The sequence below is a fragment of the Setaria viridis genome, chromosome 6 (assembly GCF_005286985.2).
Source record: "Setaria viridis chromosome 6, Setaria_viridis_v4.0, whole genome shotgun sequence".
NCBI classification, from domain to species: domain Eukaryota; kingdom Viridiplantae; phylum Streptophyta; class Magnoliopsida; order Poales; family Poaceae; genus Setaria; species Setaria viridis.
Window position 1 is genome coordinate 18,344,140 of NC_048268.2, and position 21,154 is coordinate 18,365,293.

A 21,154-nucleotide genomic window follows, 5' to 3' on the forward strand; every position below is an offset into this window, starting at 1 on the left:
AGGCCGGGAGCGGCGAGTGCTTGAGCGAGGCGGCCATTGGCCGACGATGCCATTGGGCAGAGGAGGCGGAGCTCCGAGTGGTCTTCGGCGGCGATTGGCCTTGGGCGGCGCGCGTCTGAGGCTTCCGGTCTGTCGGGCGGGCAAGGCAGAAAGGCTACCGTGGGGGTTGGGCGAGCGGGCGGAGGCGCGGGACGTCGGGGGCATCTCAACTCTCTCGGCGAACGGGCGGAACCGGGTTGGCGGAGCAGAGCCGTGGCAGGCGGAAGGCGACTTGCGCTCGGCCGGCGATTGGCTAGCCCTGCGCTCGCTCCATCCTGTCGCGGGCGCGGGTTGGGTGCCGTGGCTCTCGTCCTATCGCTGTCGCGCTGGGGATAGGGCGCCGGCGAGCTGCTGGTGGCCGGCGGCCACGCGGCGCGCGGCGCGCGAGCGAACATGCTCGGGCGCGCGGGCGTCGAGGCTCCCTTCGGGCAGCAAGCCCAACCAGCTTTGGAGCGATCCTTCTCCGAATCATTCAACACAACTCCCGAAACTCCCTTAAACAAACTTGTTCAACTCTGATCGTTCTTCAAACTTTGTTTAAGGTGTCGGTTTAGATTGTGAAAGGATGCAAAGATATTTCCGGCCAAAGTTAGCCAAAAATCTGGGATTCCAGACTTAGGATTTTTAGCATCCGGGGTGAGTTGACTGGTTTACCTCACTTTGACTGGGATTTTGAACAAGTTCGGGCCCGATTTGGATCTGGGTCAGTGTAACAAAGTTGGAACACTCTTGAGGTATTACAACTTCTATTAAGGCTCTGACTCGAGTTTAGATAGGAAAACGGGAGATGAAAGCTTGCAAAGATGGAGGAAAACTCGAATTCCAGGACTTAAGAGATTTTTAGGGTCCTGTAGGGAAGCCGGCTTGGGTTGCTGTTTTTGACTCCTTTCCACTCCGAATTAGACAAGGTGCCTTTAACAAAAGTTGTTGGAATTTAAAAGTTTTACAACTCTTATTTGGGCAGAAACTTAAGTTTGTATATAGAATTTCAAGCTTTAAAACAAACTCCAAAAGAGAGCTTCTTAGGTTTATAAAGATCATTTCACTTCTTAACTTAGGGATTTAATTTGACACTGGTTTAGAATTAAAGCACTTAATTTAGGTAGAGTTGTTACAGAGTGCTGGCTCCTGCTGATAGGCTTCCTAGTTGATTCTCGCAACATAGAGGACATTAAATCTTTTGGAAGATTAATCTATTGGCAAAAAGATAGTGTTATGGCAAGGGTAGTAGTAAAAGCAAGAGTCACTAATTTGGAGGATGTGCCTCACTATCTAATTTTGTTGGAGGGAGATGATTTTGAGGGGGTTTCCATCACGGTCCAATGTGAAATTATTCAGCAAACACTTCTGGGAGGGCAGCTACAGGATGAAGGCATACCCCCTCCTGGATTCCAGGACAATTTCATATTTCCCGGCATCCCTTTGAACCAAAATGAGAATGTTGGGCAACAGCAAGATGAACACAAACAGCAGAATAACCAAATTGAGCCAAACCACTAGCATCAACACCAGCACATGGTGCCTGATCTTAATGATGAACCTATGGAAGAAGACCAGATGTTCGATCTTCAACAAGACCAAGACCTAAATCAAGAGGAGCCTCAGCAAGAAGAACAACAGGAGGAATTGGACTTACAATTGAGTCTTTCTGTGCCATTACCATCAGTCTCAAGCCCGGAGTATGAATCCTATAACCAAGACAAGGGGTCAGAGAAGAGTGTTGAACAACCAGAGCAAGACCAACACTTGGCCCCTGCAACACTGGAACATGATCAACAAGATAATCAACAGGATCATCAAATTGTGTTGGCTCTTGCCGCCATCCCACAACAACCTTCCTTTCTAGATTTGAATGAGATTGGGCCTTTCCACCAGGATGGAGACCCTGTGGAAGAGCAGGAGGGCCTGATCTACCAACAACCCCAGCAGCAAGAGATGCCTAGCCTAGAAGGGAATCTTGAACCTGCACATATGGAGATTGACAACTACCACCTACCTGAACTCCTCTTGCCCATTCAGCAACACCTCGACAATGAACAAGGATCAACTTACAACCTGCAACACCAAGTCAACATGGTTTTGACTGATATTGGTTCCAGCATAGATGCAGATCCTGGATGGGCCAACTGAACCCATAACTACCAAGAAGAGCTCCCTGATCTACACCAATTATGAGCTAGGTTCTTCTCTCCATTGGGCTCCTCACAACAGAAAAAAAACTAGGATTCTACCCCTGCAGGTGGAGACTGAAGCCAGGAGGAGCCCAAGAATCAGAACTCGCAACAATGGCTTCAAGCACGAGGGTTGTCCCAGTAGAAATTGTTTGGCATGCGCAGCCATGCCACCAACTCTCTCCAACAAAGTCATGGTCAAGATGGGAACGAACTTTTGCAAGATGAATGTAGATAATGTCTCTGAAGATAGCCTGAAAGGAAGATCCCAGGAGCAGCAGCCAATAGGACCAAGGAGAAGCTCCAGGAAGGTCATATCCTCAAAGAGTCAGAAAGGAAAAGAGAAGATATTTGACAGTGGTGTCTCTGGGAAGGTAGCAATGTTAACAATTGATGAGTTGTTTGTTTAGGTGCTCTATTTACCAATCTCTGGATAATGGGAATAATATTTTATCTACTGTATTGTAATGGGAGAACTTGCCTCCTCTATCTTTTGTGGACCTATGATATGTTGGGATGGTTATCTATGGTGACCTTGGGGGCTTCTTGTGGATTTATCCTATTGCCCAAAGGTTTTTTCATGTCCTTTGTTTATCATGAATTCAGATCAATGTAATTGGAAATGGGTTATCTTATCTTGGAACATTAGGGGAATAAATCATGCAGACAAATGGGATGGTGTCAGAAGCAAAATTCTTGAAGCAAAATGTGACATTCTGTGTCTTCAAGAGACTAAAAGGGAAGATTTTGACAATGCATATATCAAAAAAATTTGCCCACCTTCCTTCCCTCGGTTGGAAGCTCTGGGGGCTCTTTAATTGCCTGGAACAGTTCGAAGTTCATGGGTAGTCTGGAATTTCAAAATAATTTTGCTCAATTTGTCCATCTAACCTGCAACTTAACTCGAGAATCTTGGTTCCTAACTAATGTCTATGCTCCCTGCACGCCTGAAGGAAAAATAGCATTTCTAGATTGGTTCAAAGCGATCGATATGCCACAAGATTAAAAATGGCTGGTAGTGGGGGACTTTAATCTAATAAGGAAACCTCAAGATAGAAACAAACCAGGAGGAAATTTTCAAGACATGTTGGCCTTCAACAGTGCTATTAGCAGTCTAAGGTTAGTGGAACTTCCTTTAAGAGGTGCCAATTTCACCTGGACAAATAAACAATGTAACCCTCTTTTGGAAAGATTTGACTGGTTTTTCACATCAAATGCTTGGACTTTAACATTCCCAAACTCTTTTGCATCAACATTGTCAAGGGATTCCTCGAACCACTCATCGTGCATCATCTCTGTCTCAACTAATGTACCGAAACCAGCAATCTTCAGATTTGAGAATTTCTGGCTACAACATGGTAACTTCATTCTAGTCTTATCCCATGGGTGGAGTCTCCCTATTTCTCATACTGATCAAGCGAAAGTACTAACTGCCAAATTTAAGAACATCAGGAGAGTCCTCAAAGCTTGGAAAACTACTCTACCAAACTTAGCAAGCATGATACAGAACACGAAAGACCTTCTGCTTTTTCTGGACTTAATTGAGGAAACAAGGGATCTTACTCTTGAAGAATGGAATTTCAGAATGATCATCTACAACCATTTGCAGAACTTACTCAATCAACAAAGGACATATTGGAGACAAAGAGGGAAGGTAAACTGGATTAAAATGGGGGATGAATGTACAAAGTTTTTCCATGCCAATGCCACAATATGGAATAGGATCAACACCATCGGCTACCTTTCAGACACAAATGGGAATCAATTAAGTGACCATGAAGCCAAAGCTGCTCTACTTTGGAATTCCTTCAAAGATAGAATGGGCAGGTCAGATTATACTCATATGTACTTTCAACTACAAGACCTTCTAAGTCAGGATGACAATCTCGGATGGCTTGAGGAACCATTCACCAAGGAAGAAATTGATAAAGTAATCTCTGAACTACCCAATGATAAATCACCAGCACCTAATGGCTTCAATGAAGAGTTTCTTAAAAAATGTTGGCATCTAATAGCGCCAGACTTTTACAAATTGGTTGATGAATTCTATCGAGGGGATCTATGCCTTAAGAGCATCAATTCATCTTACATTGCTTTGCTAGCAAAGACAGAACATCCAATTATGGCTGGGGACTTTAGGCCAATCTCTTTGCTCAATTCAGCATTAAAACTCCTCACGAAACTCCTTGTAGAGAGACTGCAAAAGGTAATAAAGAGATTAATTCACAAAAAAATAATATGGTTTCATCAAGACGAGAACCATACAAGACTGCTTGGCATGGGCTTATGAATACATTCATATCTGCAAATCATCGAAGAGAGAACTGATAATCCTCAAATTAGATTTTGAGAAAGCTTTTGATAAGATAGAACACAAGGCAATTCTTGAGATCATGAAACACAAAGGTTTTGGACAAAGATGGCTGAAATGGATAGAAAGCATTTTAAACTCAGGAACCTCATCAGTTTTGCTAAATGGTGTCCCTGGGAAAACTTTTCACTGCAAAAGAGGGGTTAGGCAAGGTGATCTATTATCACCCCTCTTCTTTGTGTTAGCAGCAGACCTACTGCAAACCATCCTAAACAAAGGAAAAGACCTATCTCATTTAAATTTGCCAATCCCTGAAAGAGCAGGATCGGATTTTTCGATTGTACAGTATGCTGATGATACCTTGCTCATCATGGAAGCATGCCCGAGACAGATGAGACACCTTGAAACAAGTGTTAGACACCTTTGCTATGTCAACTGGTTTGAAAGTAAACTACACCAAATCGGTGATGGTACCACTTAACATCAGTGACCAAACCTTGCAGTAGTTAGCATCAATCCTAGACTGCCAACAAGGGTTGTTACCCTTCACTTATTTAGGCCTGCCTCTGGGGACAACAAAGCCAAAGATAGAAAACTTCTTACCTCTAATTCAAAGAGTTGAGAAAAGGCTTAATTCCACGTCTGTCTATTTGAGCCAAGGTGGTAAATTGGAAATGGTTAACTCAGTGTTATCCTCCTCGACAGTTTTTGCACATCAACTATCAAGTTACCCAAAGGTGTCATCAATCAACTTGATAAATACAGGAAACATTGTCTATGAAGAGGGTTGGATCTTAACTCAAAAAAACCATCGAAAGCAGCTTGGACGATTGTATGTGTACCCCAAAAATAAGGAGGTCTAGGAGTGGTGAATACACAGGCTCATAATGATGCCCTACTTCTTAAATTTTTACACAAGTTCTATTCCAGAGCAGATATCCCATGGGTCAACCTAGTCTGGGACAATTACTACCAACAAGGAAAGCTTCCAGGGCAACAGCGTAAAGGATCATTCTGGTGGAGAGATGTGGTTAAATTATTGGACAAATACAAAGGAATTGCATTTGCATCTTTGGCAGACGGTTCAACTATCTTGTTTTGGCAGGATTTATGGAATGGTCTAATACCATGTCAATGCTATCCCGAATTATTTTCCTTTGCCACCAACCAGAATGCCATGCCACATGCCGAGCTGTGTTCAACCACTCAGAATTGATCAACAACTTCAACTTACCATTATCAACACAAGCATATGAGCAGCTAAGTAACTTACAACAACACATTTCTAGCATCGTCATGGAAAGGGAACAAGATCAATAGTCATACATTTGGGGAACAACACAATTTTCAACAAGTAAAGCTTATAAAGCAACCATTGGTCAGAGAAGGGTGCATCCATCTTTCAAATGGGTTTGGAGATCCAGATGCCAAATGAAACATAAAGTTTTCTTCTGGCTGCTGTTAGTAGATCGTTTGCCAACAAGGGATATTCTAGGAAGAAAACTGTAACGACCTGGATTAATGAAGCCGAGTTTAATCTTGAGACAAGTTCCCTAATCTAGTTGACTCAGCTTTTCTTGAGCTATACTGGCTAAGTCTGGTTTTCAGCCCAACCTAGCAACTTAAGGAGGACTTATCTTTGGAAAGTTGAGCAGGACACCAAGAAAACTCTTTATAGAAGTTGGAGAACGAAGTCTCTGTCTTAACTTTGTTAATTGGACCTTGATCCAATTCACCTCTGAAGATCCCCAAATCTGCAGTTCAAATCGGCCCCGACCCCTGAAACTCAGCAAACCGCCGTTTTTCTCTAAGTCCCAAAACCAGTGTTCCTCCAAACTTTGGGGCCTTGGATCTCCGAATCCACTGCATCTTTGAACTCGACCCAATTACGAAAGTTGGACCTTAGATGGTGTTCTACAACTCTTGTTAAGGGAGTCCAAGTGGTGCAGTATGGAAATCGGGAGGTCATGAGGCTGAAAGATGGACCCAAAATAGGATTCCGCGGATCATCAGGCAAAGAGCGCCAGAGCGCGCACGCGCCCTGTTTCAGAGCACCGCCGCCGCGTGGCACGACCATACCAGCAAGCGCCGCCTCGCCCAATCGCCAGCCGTGACACGATGGATCAGCGTGCCTTCTTCCCAATCGCGTGCAGAAGTGCCCTGCAGACTCTCCGTCCCGTCTCGTCTCGCCCGAGACCTTGCCAGCCGCGTAGGGCGCCCTGCCGCCGCTGCGACCGAAGATTGGCCGCTACCGCGCCAGTGCTGCCTCACCTCCCGCGCGCATCTCCTCACCAGGATCCCTGGCCGTGCCCCCAACGCCTTCCGGCTTTTCCGTCGTACCTCAGTCGCGCTGCCCGCGTGCGCGCCCCGCGACGATACCGCCTTCGCCAACCACTGCACATGCAGTGACAACTCCTTTTCCCCTGCCTCGCCAGTAGCATGCCACGGCCAAGCCGCTAATCTACGCATGCTCGCGTTGCATCGCTCGCCCTGTCACCTCGCCTGCAGCGCCCTCGCCTGCAGTGCCCCCTTCCCTCCCTCCTGTCCACCGATATCGAGTCGCCGCACCCAATCCCGTGCTTGACGTGACCAGGCACGCGCTCGACCTCGCCAGTCCTTCTGCCCGGCAAAACCACACTTGCCTAGCGCTGTCTTCCTTGCCCAATGCCATAAGAGCCTGTCCCCGGAGCTCCGCTTCGCCGGCCAATGGAGCCGCCCACCAATCGCCGCTGAGGCAGAGCACTCCTTCTCCCTCGATCTTATCTTCGCACCGCTTGAGCTCGTACACTTCCGCACAGCTATAAAAAGGGTACCGAAGCCTCTTACCGGAGTTCCCTCCGCCATCCTTGCCCTTCCCACACCCTCCTCTGTTTCGTGCTCAAGTGCTGCCGCCTAAGCTCTTTGTGGGATTCCCTCTCTCCACTCAACACCCGCCTTTCCAACCCCACTAGCCGCTTGCTTCCTTCACGCTGTGCTAGAGCTTGCTTGTTGTCCACAAGAAGCACCACCGCCGTTGAAGCACCGCCGGACCCCGCTGCCGCCCGAGCCTTAATGCCTTTCGACATTCCGCCTGAGCTTGTTTCTTCCCGACCCCAAGACTTCATCAGTAGGCCCAAAGGTAAGCTGCCGACCCTTTTCCAGCTTGCCCAACCCTTGTCCGTCTCGCCCGACCCTATCTGTTCTGCCCAACCCCTGTCCGCCTCACCCGAGGGCTTAGCTGTATCTTTTTCTTGTGACCGAGGGTATCTGTGTAAAATTTTGGGGACTTCTCTGTGTTAAGTCTGAGGATCCCGGTACAGTTATTCCTTAGGTTTAAGGGTCAGATCGAAAGTTTTTCCCAATCTGACTCTTTTATCGTGTTCTAAATCAACAGAAGCTTGGGAAATCCATCTTAACTCGAGGAAAAATCAGAGAAATGTGAAATCACTTGGGTTGGAATTCTCTTTCTGAGTAGAATCCAATAAAATGGGTTTCACACCTTTCCTGTAGTTTTGCTACAGTTTCTGGGCTAAATCCTTGCAAAGTGTTGTTGAAATAACCGTCTAAGTGTTTGACCCTTGCATTTGCATTCCGTGTAGAGCTAAACCTCGCTGACGGCACGTACAAGCTGCACCCGGTGCCAAAAGACAGAGTTGTAGCCGAGCTGCCGCCTGCAGGAGCTGAACCTAAGAGCGCATTAGACCAGTTCACCTCCACCCCGCTTGAAGGCAAGCCCCGGAGCATCACCCAATCTTTCTAAACTTGCGCATGCCTTCTGTTGTATGTATGTGCATTTATGTTCAGGAGTTGTTTGGAACCGTAGATGCATGACTTAGTTTCCTTGATCTGAACACTAGTATGATAGGCTGAGTAGTTGCAGTGCTTAACAGGACTCGGTAAAAGTTGAGTGATTCCCTGTCACTCGCGAGTTATAGGAGTTGTTTGTTCTCCTTTTGTTACAACTATAAGGACGATGGACGGGGTAGGGTTTTGTGAACTATTTTGGTGGTTGGTGGATGGCCCTGTCTGTCTACATGAAATTGGTTAAGGTCGAAAAGTGTTGGTGTTCGTGATCAAGTGTTTGAAAGTACTAATCTCATACCTAGTATGGGATGGGGAAACCTAGTACCTGATTGAACTAGGGCGTGGCTTATACCCCTGCTGTCCCTGGAACGAGGTTCCCATGGTGCATCATGTGGGTGCAAGTGCGGTCACAGTACGGCAAGAGGTCTGGACTGTGAAGCATTGCATGCCAAGGGAAGTTTGGACCTGACGCGCGCCTGGGAATTGATGGGGACGGCTGACAAATGAAGCGACCTTCGTGGTGCGCGGATATCGTGAGATTAGGTTCGCCATGCATGGTTAAGAAATTCGAATCGATTCGTCTGCCTCTCACAGTTTGGGACTACTTGATCGCTATGCTACACTGAGTAAGAACGGAACTGGATGATGATGAATTGTGTCTCTTGTCATAAATTGCTTGGGAACTTTTGCTTGTTTAGCATAGCCGCTAACTTAGTCTGGTAAAACAAACTTAGAACTGGGAGCTAAAATCTTGAAAGTAAGGACATACTGTAGTTGCTTTTGGCAAAAACAAACCCCTCAGCCAAAAAGCCTTGCATGTCTAGAGGTTGGTGGAGTAGTATCCACCGGTCGATTAAGTCTTGTTGAGCATAGTTGCTCAGCCTTGCTTGTGGCACATCTTTCAGGTGAAGGTGAAGCCCCTGAGTTTGTTGCTGGTACTTGGCCTCCCCAGCTCCCGCCTGGGTGGACGGTCGAGTGGGATCCCTCCTCGGTCGACGAGGATAGGGAGCAGTGATGTCAGGATCGGCCTCATCCATGACATCCGACCCCGGCGCTAGCTTCCAACTGGTTTATCTTTTCTGCTGCTTATGAACTCTGTAAAACTTTGTGAAATTCGAACCCGAGTTGAAAAATTTAATGTATTTGTTTAAGTGGGATGATTTGTTGTATTCTCTGGAACCACTCACCTTCGTGTGAGCTCTACTAATCCGGTCCTGTATAGTGGTCCTATCGGATGAAGTCCAACGGACTGCCGAGTTAACTTGGTTAAAGCATAAGACTGCGTGTCAGGTGACTTATTTGTGCTTTAGCTAAGCTAATCCAAGCGGTTCCGCCACAAAAACGAATGAATCTAGACTCATTTGTTTGCGAACTGTGTATCCTGCAGAAAAGAGAAACAATTAACCATCTCTTCTTCAGATGCAATTTTGCCAAAGCGTGTTGGCAACAGATCGGTGTCACGTACGTATCCACAAGATCCTACTGGAATATTATTGAACAAATCAAGCATAAACTGGAAGTTCCTTTTTACATGGAGATTATCATTCTAATAATATGGAGCATCTGGACTACAAGGAATAACTGGTTGTTTAACGACTTGGACCCCTTCACCATGAACTGCAAACAGAAGTTTCTTGATGAATTTAGTGCCCTGCTACTAAGGGCACGACCAAGTTTGGTTCAGCAAATGGAAGTCTGGATGCACTCTTTTTAAGTTTGAAACGATCCAGAGATCTGTGTATTAGTCTTTCTTTTCCTTTCTGCTTTGTTTTGTTTGCTTTCTTTGTGAGACCTTAATTCCGCTTTGTTTTATAGGGTTCAACACCGCTCCTGTTTTCTAAAAAAAATGGCGTTTGAATGGCGAGTCGCAGGCTGTTTATGAAAGCCGCTTCTTCTGTCTTGCCACCGTCGAGGAGCCTGGCGCAGCAGGCGAGTCCAGAGGCGCAGTTCGTGGGGCCGGCGTGGCCGGGGACGTCAGACTGCCTCGCTGGCCGTTGGAAGGCTGCCGGTGGTGTAGTGCCGCGCGGTGGCGTGGGTGTGGCCGCAACAGTTGGGGCGGTGCACTCATTTAGGTGGTCGGCCACTGCATCTTGCGGGGGAATGTTTCTCGTGCGCGCACGCCAGGAGTAAAGTTCGAATCGGTGAGGTGTGTTGCGCGGGTCGTGGCACTAGGCTGCACGAGCCGTTGTCGTAGGGGCTGGCCGTGCTTGGCGCTGGGGTCTTGCACCGGCAGGCAACAACTTCGATCAGCATAGAGTCTTCATGGCGCCTAGTTGGGCTGGGCTGCCGTGGCAGCAGCTCAACAGGGAGTAGCTCGGCCCTAGCAGGCGCAGGGGGCTCAGATGTGTGTGGGTCACGAGCCTGCGATCCCGCGCTTGGAAGGATGCGCTGTAGCGTCGTCATCTTGCCAGGGCATGGGCGCACCGCTTGCTGGTCAGCAACAGTGGCACCTGTCGCTGTCGCCTCACGTGTAACAAAAACAAAGTGCAAAAAGGTGAAGGGGGTCACTTTGTTGCCTCTTCCAATTCAAGCTCTTGTTTATTTCACCCCCAACTCCTAACTTTAGCACTATGCAAAAAGAAGATTCCCCATCACATCAAACTTGCAGTACATGCAAGGAGTACTACATGTAGATGAAATTAAAAACTAATTGCACAATTTTGTTGTACTTTGCGAGACGAATCTTTTAAGCCTAATTAGTCAATGTTTGGACAATAATTCACAAATACAAACGAAATGCTACAGTGTTGCTACAGGAATTTGGGTTGTCCAAAGTTGGGCAACTAAACAAGACCCAAGTAAAAAGCCATGTGCTAGCAGTCACATGCATTTATCAGTTATTACTTCAAAGTTCAAACTCCAATCCTTATTTCCTAAATGACCATTTAGCCCGTTTAAACACTACACAATGGCCAACTGTATCTGTTTAAGTGGCCATTTAGCTGGATTAAATTACCTTTTTGCCTGATAATTTGCTAAACTTATATTCCTTGCTTGCTTTGATTAATTTGAGTTCTTATACACAGTAGCACACTTAAATATTAATCCTTTAAAAAAATCATACATGTTTAACAGAGGGCGCAGATAAAACAAACTAGACAAACCTAGGGAAAACTATGTGACATTGTAAATAAGAAGAAATGGAAACCGGAATTCAAGTCGAAGCATGAGTCAACAAGAATGGTGCTGCATCATGATATGTATGAATGCCAACAGAAGATGAACAACCATTTCAAGAACAACATGGGATAATGTTAGGTATAGAATAAAAAAATATACAAAGGTAAGAAGAATGCGAAACCAAACTGATTATCAGTTGTTTTACGGTAGAATTTATAGAACGAAGGTGTCCCAGTGGCTGCTCTGCAATGTGAATGCAAATAATTATAAGTAAGCTGTCCAGAAAGCAACAAAGCTACTGAGATATTGGTGAAGAATATGATAATGTAAAAGAAGTGACTGAAGAGTACGATTAAAGAACTATCTCTCCCTTATAATTACCTTTATTTTGTCTCCACGAAGTAGCTTCATTTGCAAATTTTGAGCAGGAATCTGGGAAGTTTCCACAAAAGATTATCCTCAATTGACAAGCACATTTGAATCAATTAAGCCAAAAGAAGGTAAACCTTTTTACATTCTTGTCTGGTATTCTTCCGTTTAGGCTGCTTCAAATCCATCAGAAACTCATCAAACTGAAAAAACATGGTGAACAAAGAATATCAGCAAACATTGAGACATCACAATAAACTAGCCAACTAACATGTAATCTCACAAAGTTTAGCATAGAATCAACAAGGCAGTGATTCCATAAAAAATCCACTGTTTTAAAAGGATGGTCCACATGCTATGCTTTATCTGAAATGTGTCCTCTTAGCTACAATTATCTGGTAAAGATAACTACTTTTTTTGGCACTAATAAAGGAAGAAGTGAGCCAAAACAGGTATAAGACCTCATGGCCCACAGAGGAAGTCTAACCAGAATGCTAAAACAAGCTGATTCACCACTATTTACAGATAAATTACAACAGAAAATGATAGAGAGTATATCAACAACCAAGTGTCATATTTTTTAACAAACATGAGAGGTTGTGGGAAAAGAACAGAAAAATGCCTTGACTTAACAGTATATGAGGGAAATAGTAGCTGCACCCAAACTGTGAGCTTGTTTGCACTTCTAGTCCACCAAGATTTTCTTAAAACTAGATGTCCCACCCAAGTACTGAAACCCCCAAGTTGCAGTGTAATATGGTTAGAACTTTAAGTCCCAACTTCAAGCATTGAACCATCCAGAAGGAAATGCTATTAATATCGTAATTCGTAATGTGTTAGCACCTCTTGTAATTCCTTCAATTTGCTGAATTCACCTTCAGACGGAAAAGTAATATGTAATGATGACACGTTCATCTGAATGCAGCAGAAACAAACAGATATTAACTTGGTTCGATACATCTGAAGGTAGTCTTGTAAGAGCTATACAGAGATAGTTGACAAATAAACAAAGCAACCCAAAAAGGTCACTACTTCACATATACATGAGGCTACATCAATAATTAGTAATGTGACATTCAGCCCAGTTTGAATTAGGCCCACGGTGGCCCATGTGTGTGTTGATGCAAGTTTGTAGGGGGTTTAGTCCCACCTTACTTGTTGAGGGTGGGTTACACTAACATATAAGGTTTCTAGAGTCAATGCCATCAACCCGGTTAACCCTTTTATATGAAGCGTAGAAAGCTTAAGTGGGTTAGTGGGAGTGTGGCGCTCAGAGTGAATTTGAGCCTCTAAAGATAGAGATAGAATTTCAAACTTTTATTATTATTACTAGTATTTAAACTTTTATTATTATTACTAGTAGAAATGCTAGGAGTGTGGTGCTCAGAGTGAATTTGGGCCTCTAAAGATAGAGATAGGATTTTCAAATTTTATTATTATTACTAGTATTTAAAATTTTATTATTATTACTAGTAGAAATGTCCGTGCGTTGCTACGGGTCCTTACTTGCTCTCACGTTATTATTGGTTTATTCTTAATACGTTGGCTTCTTTTCACAATTTGTTGGTGCATTGTCCTAGCAGTCCTCTCTTTGCAAGTATAGTAGTAGAAAACATTTATGGGTGGTTTGATACCATCTGTTTATTACGTGGGATCCACACATGGAAATAAAAAAAATCACCACTTAACCTCTGCTCTATCCATATTCGTTCTCGCCGTCGCCCAGGCAAGCGCTCGTCCTTCCCGTGCCTAGCCTCATTCCCGCTTCGAGCGCTAGGCCACAGCGCCTCTAGTCGCCATGAGCAGGAGTGTGTTCTCTTTTTCTTCTCATTTCTATCCACCTCCCTTCTATAATGCACGCCAAATCGTTGCAACCAAGTGCAAAATCGGGCCCCCAATTGCTAGATGTGGAGGCCTTAGTTCCGAATCTGGAGGGGATCAACGTCATTGAGGTGGGTGTTCCCAACCAGATGGTGGCCAAGGTGCTGGGGTTATCGACAAAAACGATGATGCGGGAGGAAGTGGTGCTTCCCATCGGCAGTGAAGTGGCCCCCTCATGCTAGGGCAGCTCCGGAGGGTTAACGACGGCGGATCCGTTGGGCACTGGTGCACGAAAACGGGAGCTTTTCTCTTCACCATGTGGTCACCCCAACCGTGGCGACACCGGCCACGCTGCTCGGTGGCCGGCGCCCAGGGCCCATGATCGGCATGGCTAGACGTAGCGCACGGGCCCCGTGATGGCCGGTGTGGCCGGCGCAGCGTACGGGAGCGCAAGAGTTGGTGCGGGTAGGCACAACCTCTTTTCTCGATGGCCGAGCCTAAAATAATTAACTCCCATGACTGCGGGTTGATGACGAAAAAGTTGAGATTTTTTTTCAAAAATCATGACGGTTGGAAGAAAAAACCACATTTTAATATTAAAAAAAATAGTCTGATAGTTTAGTTTTTAGACCTAACGTGAAGTAAGTGTATTTAACTGCGCACCCAGAGAATCAGACATTCAGAGCGCACCAACAACAGCCGCAACCATGGAGCAATCCATCCCTGATCCACCTAGCCTCTGCACCCTGCTCTCACTTATTGACTCGCTCCTCTTCTTGCTTCACCACGCCCATGGCCGCAAGAACCCAACGTGAGCATGCAAGGGGAAGCTCCCTCCTGGGCCACCGGCGCTAGTCTTCGTCACCAAGTTCTTGGTGCTCCGGCGATCGATCTTTGACCATGGCCTGCTCCTCCGGGAGCTGCACGCGCACCACAGCCCCGTCATCTCCATCCGCCTCTTCCGCACCACACGTTGGTCTTCGTCGCCGACCGCCGGCTAGCTCGTAATCCTATAACTTCCTTGGACGGATTTCTCCTTTTGCTCCTCAGCCTACAGCTTCCTATCAACATAGCTTAGAACATTCCTGTGACTTAACACAAATCTACTGCCTTATAACTTTGCTTCCTTTCCTTCTCTTCAGCATAAGCAATAATAATATAACCTACAAGACCTCCTGTGCAAAATGTGACTGCTGCATAATATTAACACGGATGTGGGCACTGCAAGAACCTCCGCAGCGAAACTGTTCGCAACATTGCAGCACCAGTTCACATCTTCACTCCCCTGGAGATCAAGATGTCCCCGTACGGTTCCAGCTGAGTAACCTTGATGTAGCGCTTCTCATATGGGGTTTGAGTCGGTTCGGTTTCTTCCAGAAGGTCTAAAACGAATGTTAACTGTTTAATTCTATGCTGGTTCAAACAGTTTCACGTGCTTGAGAAAACAGTTTCACATGTTTATATATAACAGAGTGAATAAAGGAAAGAGACACAACCAACCAGGAGTTGGCCCAAAATCTGAAAGCCTTCTCATCTTGAAGTCCCTCACTTCTTGCTCCAATGGAAAGTCTTCATCAACTGGATCAAGATTCCCCAAGCTTCTTCCAGAGGAATGTTGCCTCCTCTTGGACCTGCTTAAGAACCATGGCATGGCCACTATAAGAACCTAACCAATACAACGAAGGACCTAAGGGAGCTAGATATTTTCTATTTGCCTGACACTTCATCAAGAAGATTCTACACTTCAATTTCTACACTTACAAGCATATACAAAAGGAGCTTCTGTTGAGATCATGAAAGCATTCTTTAAATAGCAAGTTCTTTCGGTACCAAAAGATCACATAACCATAGTTCAGAGTAATAACATAGGTGACATGCTATTACTATTAGTCAACAGTCACCTTCCACTTCCTGATGATGGCAATTGCACTTCTAGATCCAATGGTATAAACCCCTATCCAGAGCCACCATCGCTCGAACCAGACCTCCGACTTTGTAGGGATACGAGGTAGGCTACATGTGGCGGAACCACCTCGGATTAGCTTGATTAAGCAGAGTTTAGCCGCCTAACATGCGACACTCCTGCCTAACTCGAGCTAACACGAAGCGTCGTCGGATTTCCTCCGATTTAACCACTTAAACAGGATCGAGCTCAGCAAACCCACACAAGGTGAGTGGTTACAGAGAATACAACAAGTCCACTGAGTTAAACAAGTTTTACTCAATTAGTTCGGCCATAAAATCCAACATTAGAGTTTTACAAAGTTCAAAAGAACGATAGAGAAAACACTAGCGGAAGACTTCGTCGGGGTCGGATGTCCGGGCAAGGCCAGCCAGAACATCACTGAGTCCTCTCCTCGCCGTCCGAGGAGGGGTCCCACTCGACCGTCCAGCCTGGCGGGAGCTGGGGCGGCCAAGCACCAACCAGAGAGGGGTCGGACGCAACAACTTCACCTGAAAACAGAAGCCACAACAAGGCTGAGCTACTAAGCTCAACAAGACTTAACCGATAGGAGTAAGGACTACTCCTCCTACTAGACATGCAAGGCTTCTTGGCAGAGGGGTTTGTTTGCCAAAAGCACTAAGTACAACCTATTTTCAAGTTTTAGCTCCGGTTCTAAGTTGATTAACCGGTCTAGGTTTTGCAAACTGTTCTAAGCAATCATGGAGCCAAACAAGAGGGGTAGATATAACAAACAACATTGCCATCATCAGATTCCTCATTTACTCAGGGTGACATAGCGATCAAGCAATCTCAAACTGTGAGAGGCAGACAAATCGATTCGAGTTCTTTAACCATGCATGGTGAACCCTCACGACATCCGCGCACCCGGAGGTCGCTTCCTGTGTCGGCCTTCCCCATCAATCCCCTAACCCGTGTCGGGCCCATTTCCTTTGGTGCAAGGTTCCACAGACTCGGCCTCTGCCGTCCTGTGACCACACATTGCCACCACGTGCGACAACCAGCAGGGGAAACTCCGTTCCAAGAACAATGGGGCGACCGCTCACGTCTAGGTTCAATCCGGTACTAGGCTTCCTCATCCCATACTAAGTATGAGGCTAGTACTTTCAAACACTTGATCACGAACACCACCGCTGTCGGGCCTTAGCAGATTTCATAGACAGACGGGGCTAACATCCATCCACCAAAGAGTTACCCAAAACCCTGCCCCGTCCATCGTCCTTATAGTTATAACAGGAGAGTAAACATGCAACTCCTATAACTCGCGAGTGACAGGAAATCACTCGGCTTTTACCGTTTTCCTAGTTAAGCAATGCAGCTACTCGGTCCAACAGCTAGTGCTCAGATCACTGGGATAACTATGTTATGCATCTAGGGTTTCACCCAACTCCTATATGTAAATGCACAAGCATGTTACCGAAGGCATGCGCAAGTCTGGTAAAACACATAGGATTTTCATGCAACCGGGGCTTGCCTTCAAGCAAGGAGGATGGAAACTGCTCGGCTCCGGGAGCGACTTCGACTTCGGAGGGCAGGAGCTCGGCTACAGCTTCTTCTTCGGGCGCCGGGTGAAGCTCGTAGAAACCGTCGGCGAGGTGTAGCTCTACACGAATGCAATGCAAGGGTTAGCTTAGATAGTTAGTTCAACAGCAACACTGGCTCGCCTGAGCCTAGAAACTCGCGACAAGGAGCAGGGGGCGATGGTGGTTCGAGAGCTGATGTTAACCAAAAGGTAAGGGTGGGAAAAGAACTAGTGGTCTGATCCTTGAACTAGAGGACGTGAGAAACCCGGGGTCCTTAGACGCAAGCGCTGAAGGTTTCCCAAGTTTTACACATACACCCTCGAGTTGAAGAAAAAGATCATAGCCAAGCCCTCGGGCGAGGCGAATAAGGGTCGGCAGAACAGACGGGGTCGGACGAGACGGAACTAGGGTCGGGCGGATAGGAGGGGTCGGGCGAGGGGCTAAGACTGGAAATGCTCCGGCGGCGGCGCTGCTTCTTGCGGAACACAAGAGAGCTCTTACGCAGCACGGGGAGCAATCTGCTGGGTGACTTGGAGAAAACTGAGAGAATCTGAGAGCAGGGCTCCTCAGGACTTGGTGTGTGGCGCTAGGAGCTTGAGCAGGTAGCGAGAGAAAGCTAAGGGCAACAAGAGCGGAGGGAACTCCGGCGACGGGGGCATTCCTTTTATAGCTGCTGGGGTAGAGGAACGGAAACGGCGCGGGGAGAGAGAAGGGGAGTGGCGCGAAGGCCGGGGAGAAGCAATGGAGTGCTCTGCCGTGGCGGCGATTGAGCAAAGAGGGCGGTGCTGCAGAACTCTGGGGGTGACGCCAGCGACCATTGCGTTCTACCGTCAGGGCGACGTAGGGGCGGGTAGACTGGTGGTTGGGATTTGGCGGAGAGCGGGCGTCGTCGTGCGGAAGAGGTGATAGAAGCGGCCGGTTAAACGGCGCTAGAATCGAGGGCGCATAGAGGAGAAGACAGGAGGACGCGGGCGCGGGGGAGAGCGTGGAACAACAGATTGTCGGGCGGCTTCTGACAGATCGGGGAAAGGAACTGTCGCGGTCGCGGTCGGGGTTGGCGGTGGAGGAATCGTCGTGTAGCGACGACCGGGCGGCGCAACTGTGGCTGAAGGGACGGAAAAGACGGGCGACATCGGTCTCCGGGGCCGGGATCTGGTAGCGTGATGATGGGCGCGGGAGGCGAGGCTCTGCAGAAAGGGGTGTAGAGGGCTTCCGCTGCCATTGGGGGAAAAGGGGCGCGGGAACCCACTCTGCTGCTTGCCTGAGACAAAACTGAGCGGTGGCGTCGGAGAAAACGAGCCACGCGGCAAGGAAACTCTGGGGGCGGCCATGCAACTCGAGTGCGGCTGTCGCGGGGGATCTGGAAAAGATCTCGCGGGTCCACCTGTGGATAGATCTGATGGGGGAGGGAGATCAGCAGGATCCGACGGGGGCTGAGCTCGCCGGGGTCGGAAGAGGGGCGAAGCAGGAAGGGGTCGGATCTCAGGGGTCGGGACCGACGGAAAACTGGGCACTTAGGCGCGGTCAAGCCAAACAGCTGACTAAGGTTAAGGGTTGGGATTAAGCCTAACTGGGAAGGCTTAGGGTCGGTCGTTACAGCCTACCCCCCTTAAAAGAATCTCGTCCCGAGATTCAGAGATCAAAAGGGTGTGCTGTTCTTACCTCCTTGATGGGATAGAAAACCTGGAAAACGCTTGTTCAGATATTCGTCCGTTTCCCATGTTGCTTCGTCTTCGGTGTGGTTTCTCCAAAGGATCTTGTACATCCTTACCACTTGGCGTCGGGTGTGCCTTTCCTTTTGGTCAAGAACTCGATCTGGGTACTCGGCGTAGGTCAGGTCGGGCTCTACTTGGAGTTGTGCTTGCTCTAAGATCTCTGTTGGAACTCGGACACATTTCTTCAGTTGAGACACATGAAAAACATCATGTATTGCCGACAGCTGCTCTGGGAGTTGGATCCGGTAAGCAACGGGTCCACATATCTCCACAACCTCATAAGGGCCAACATAGCGGGGCGCTAACTTGCCTTTTATTCCAAACCGTTGCACTCCTTTGGTCGGGGAGACTCGAAGATACACATGATCACCAAGGTCGAACTGCAGGGGTCTTCTCCGCTGGTCGGAGTAACTCTTTTGTCGAGATTGGGCAGCCTTGAGATTCGCTTGAATTACCTTCACTTGCTCTTCGGCTTCTGCCACTAAGTCAGGGCCATAGACCTGTCTTTCTCCTGGTTGGGACCAGTTCAAGGGTGTCCTGCATCTCCTGCCATACAGGGCCTCAAATGGTGCCATCTTCAAACTGGCCTGATAGCTGTTATTGTAGGAGAATTCTGCTAAGGGTAGACACTTGTCCCAGTTCTTGTCATAGTGGATAACACAGGCTCTTAACATATCTTCAAGAATCTGGTTGACTCTCTCGGTTTGGCCATCGGTCTGAGGATGATATGTCGAGCTTCGGATGAGCTTGGTGCCCATAGATGCTTGTAGTTGTTCCCAAAAACGTGCCACAAACTGAACTCCTCTATCTGAGACGATAGTCTTGGGTACACCATGTAAGGAAACGATACGGTCGAGGTACAACTCTGCATATTGCTTGACTGTGTAGGTGGTACGAACAGGTAGGAAGTGTGCCGTCTTGGTCAGACGATCCACGATAACCCAGATGGAATCATACCGTTGAGTTGTAAGGGGTAATCCAACTATGAAGTCCATGCTGATGTCTTCCCATTTCCAAGAGGGAATAGGTAGCGGCTGCAAGGTTCCTGCTACCTTCAAATGACTGGCCTTGACACGTTGACATGTGTCACATTCTGAAACATAACGAGCTATCTCTGGTTTCATTCCACTCCACCAAAAGGTTTGACGAAGATCATGGTACATCTTATTGCTGCCAGGATGGATCGAGAACTTGGAGAGATGAGCTTCATCCAGGTATTGCCTTCTTAACTCGGGGTCGGCGGGCACTACTAGTCGGTTTCCATAATACACACCTCCCGTTTCGTCCTGACGGAATTGCTTATATCCTTCCTCCTTTGCTGAGATCTTGCTGATGATCCGTTTTACATCCTTATCCTCCACTTGTGCTGACCGAATTTGGTCCTCCAAAACTGAGTTAAGGATGATGTGACCAAGGGTTCCACGAGGAATAATCTCCAAACTTAGTTTTCCCATTTCGTGACACAGGATTTTGGTGAAGGCTGCTGACAGCAAGCAGTTGCAATGGGGTTTGCGACTGAGGGCATCGGCTGCCACATTGGCCTTGCCAGGATGATAGTGCACTTCCAACTCATAATCCTTTAGCAACTCTAGCCATCTTCTTTGACGCATGTTGAGGTCGGCTTGAGTGAAGATGTACTTGAGGCTCTTGTGGTCGGTGTAGATGTTGCAGTGAGCTCCCATTAGGTAGTGCCTCCATATCTTTAAGGCATGTATCACTGCTGCCAACTCAAGGTCATGTGTCGGGTAGTTTAGCTCATGAGGTCGTAACGCTCGTGAGGCATAGGCAATGACTCGGCTGTCTTGCATAAGAACACATCCGAGTCCAGTGCCAGAGGCGTCACAGTATACGTCATATGGCCTAGAGGGGTCGGGTTGAGCCAAAACTGGGGCGGTGGTTAGCAAGTGCTTCAGGGTCTTGAAGGGTTCTTCACACTTGACGTTCCACACAAACTTGGCCTCTTTCTTTAGCAACTCGGTCATCGGCTTAGCTATCTTGGAGAAATCCGGTATAAAACGCCGATAGTAACCTGCAAGTCCAAGGAAACTCCTGATCTGGTGTACGGAGGTAGGAGACTTCCATTCCACGACTTCTTGTACCTTGCTGGGATCCACGGCGATACCGTTCTTAGAGATAGTGTGTCCCAAAAACTTGACACTATCTAACCAAAACTCACACTTGGAGAACTTGGCATAAAGCTGGTGATCTCTCAGACGTTGGAGAACTATATGAAGATGGTTGGCATGCTCTTTTTCGTCCTTCGAGTACACTAGGATATCATCAATGAACACCACTACAAACTTATCCAGTTCGGGCATAAACACCGAGTTCATAAGATA

General features: G+C 47.2%; 1 pseudogene; it reads right to left on the bottom strand.

Moving 5' to 3' along the window:
- LOC117860377 (uncharacterized) overlaps positions 1 to 21,154 on the bottom strand; it is a 54,976-nt pseudogene that overhangs the window by 19,861 nt on the left and 13,961 nt on the right.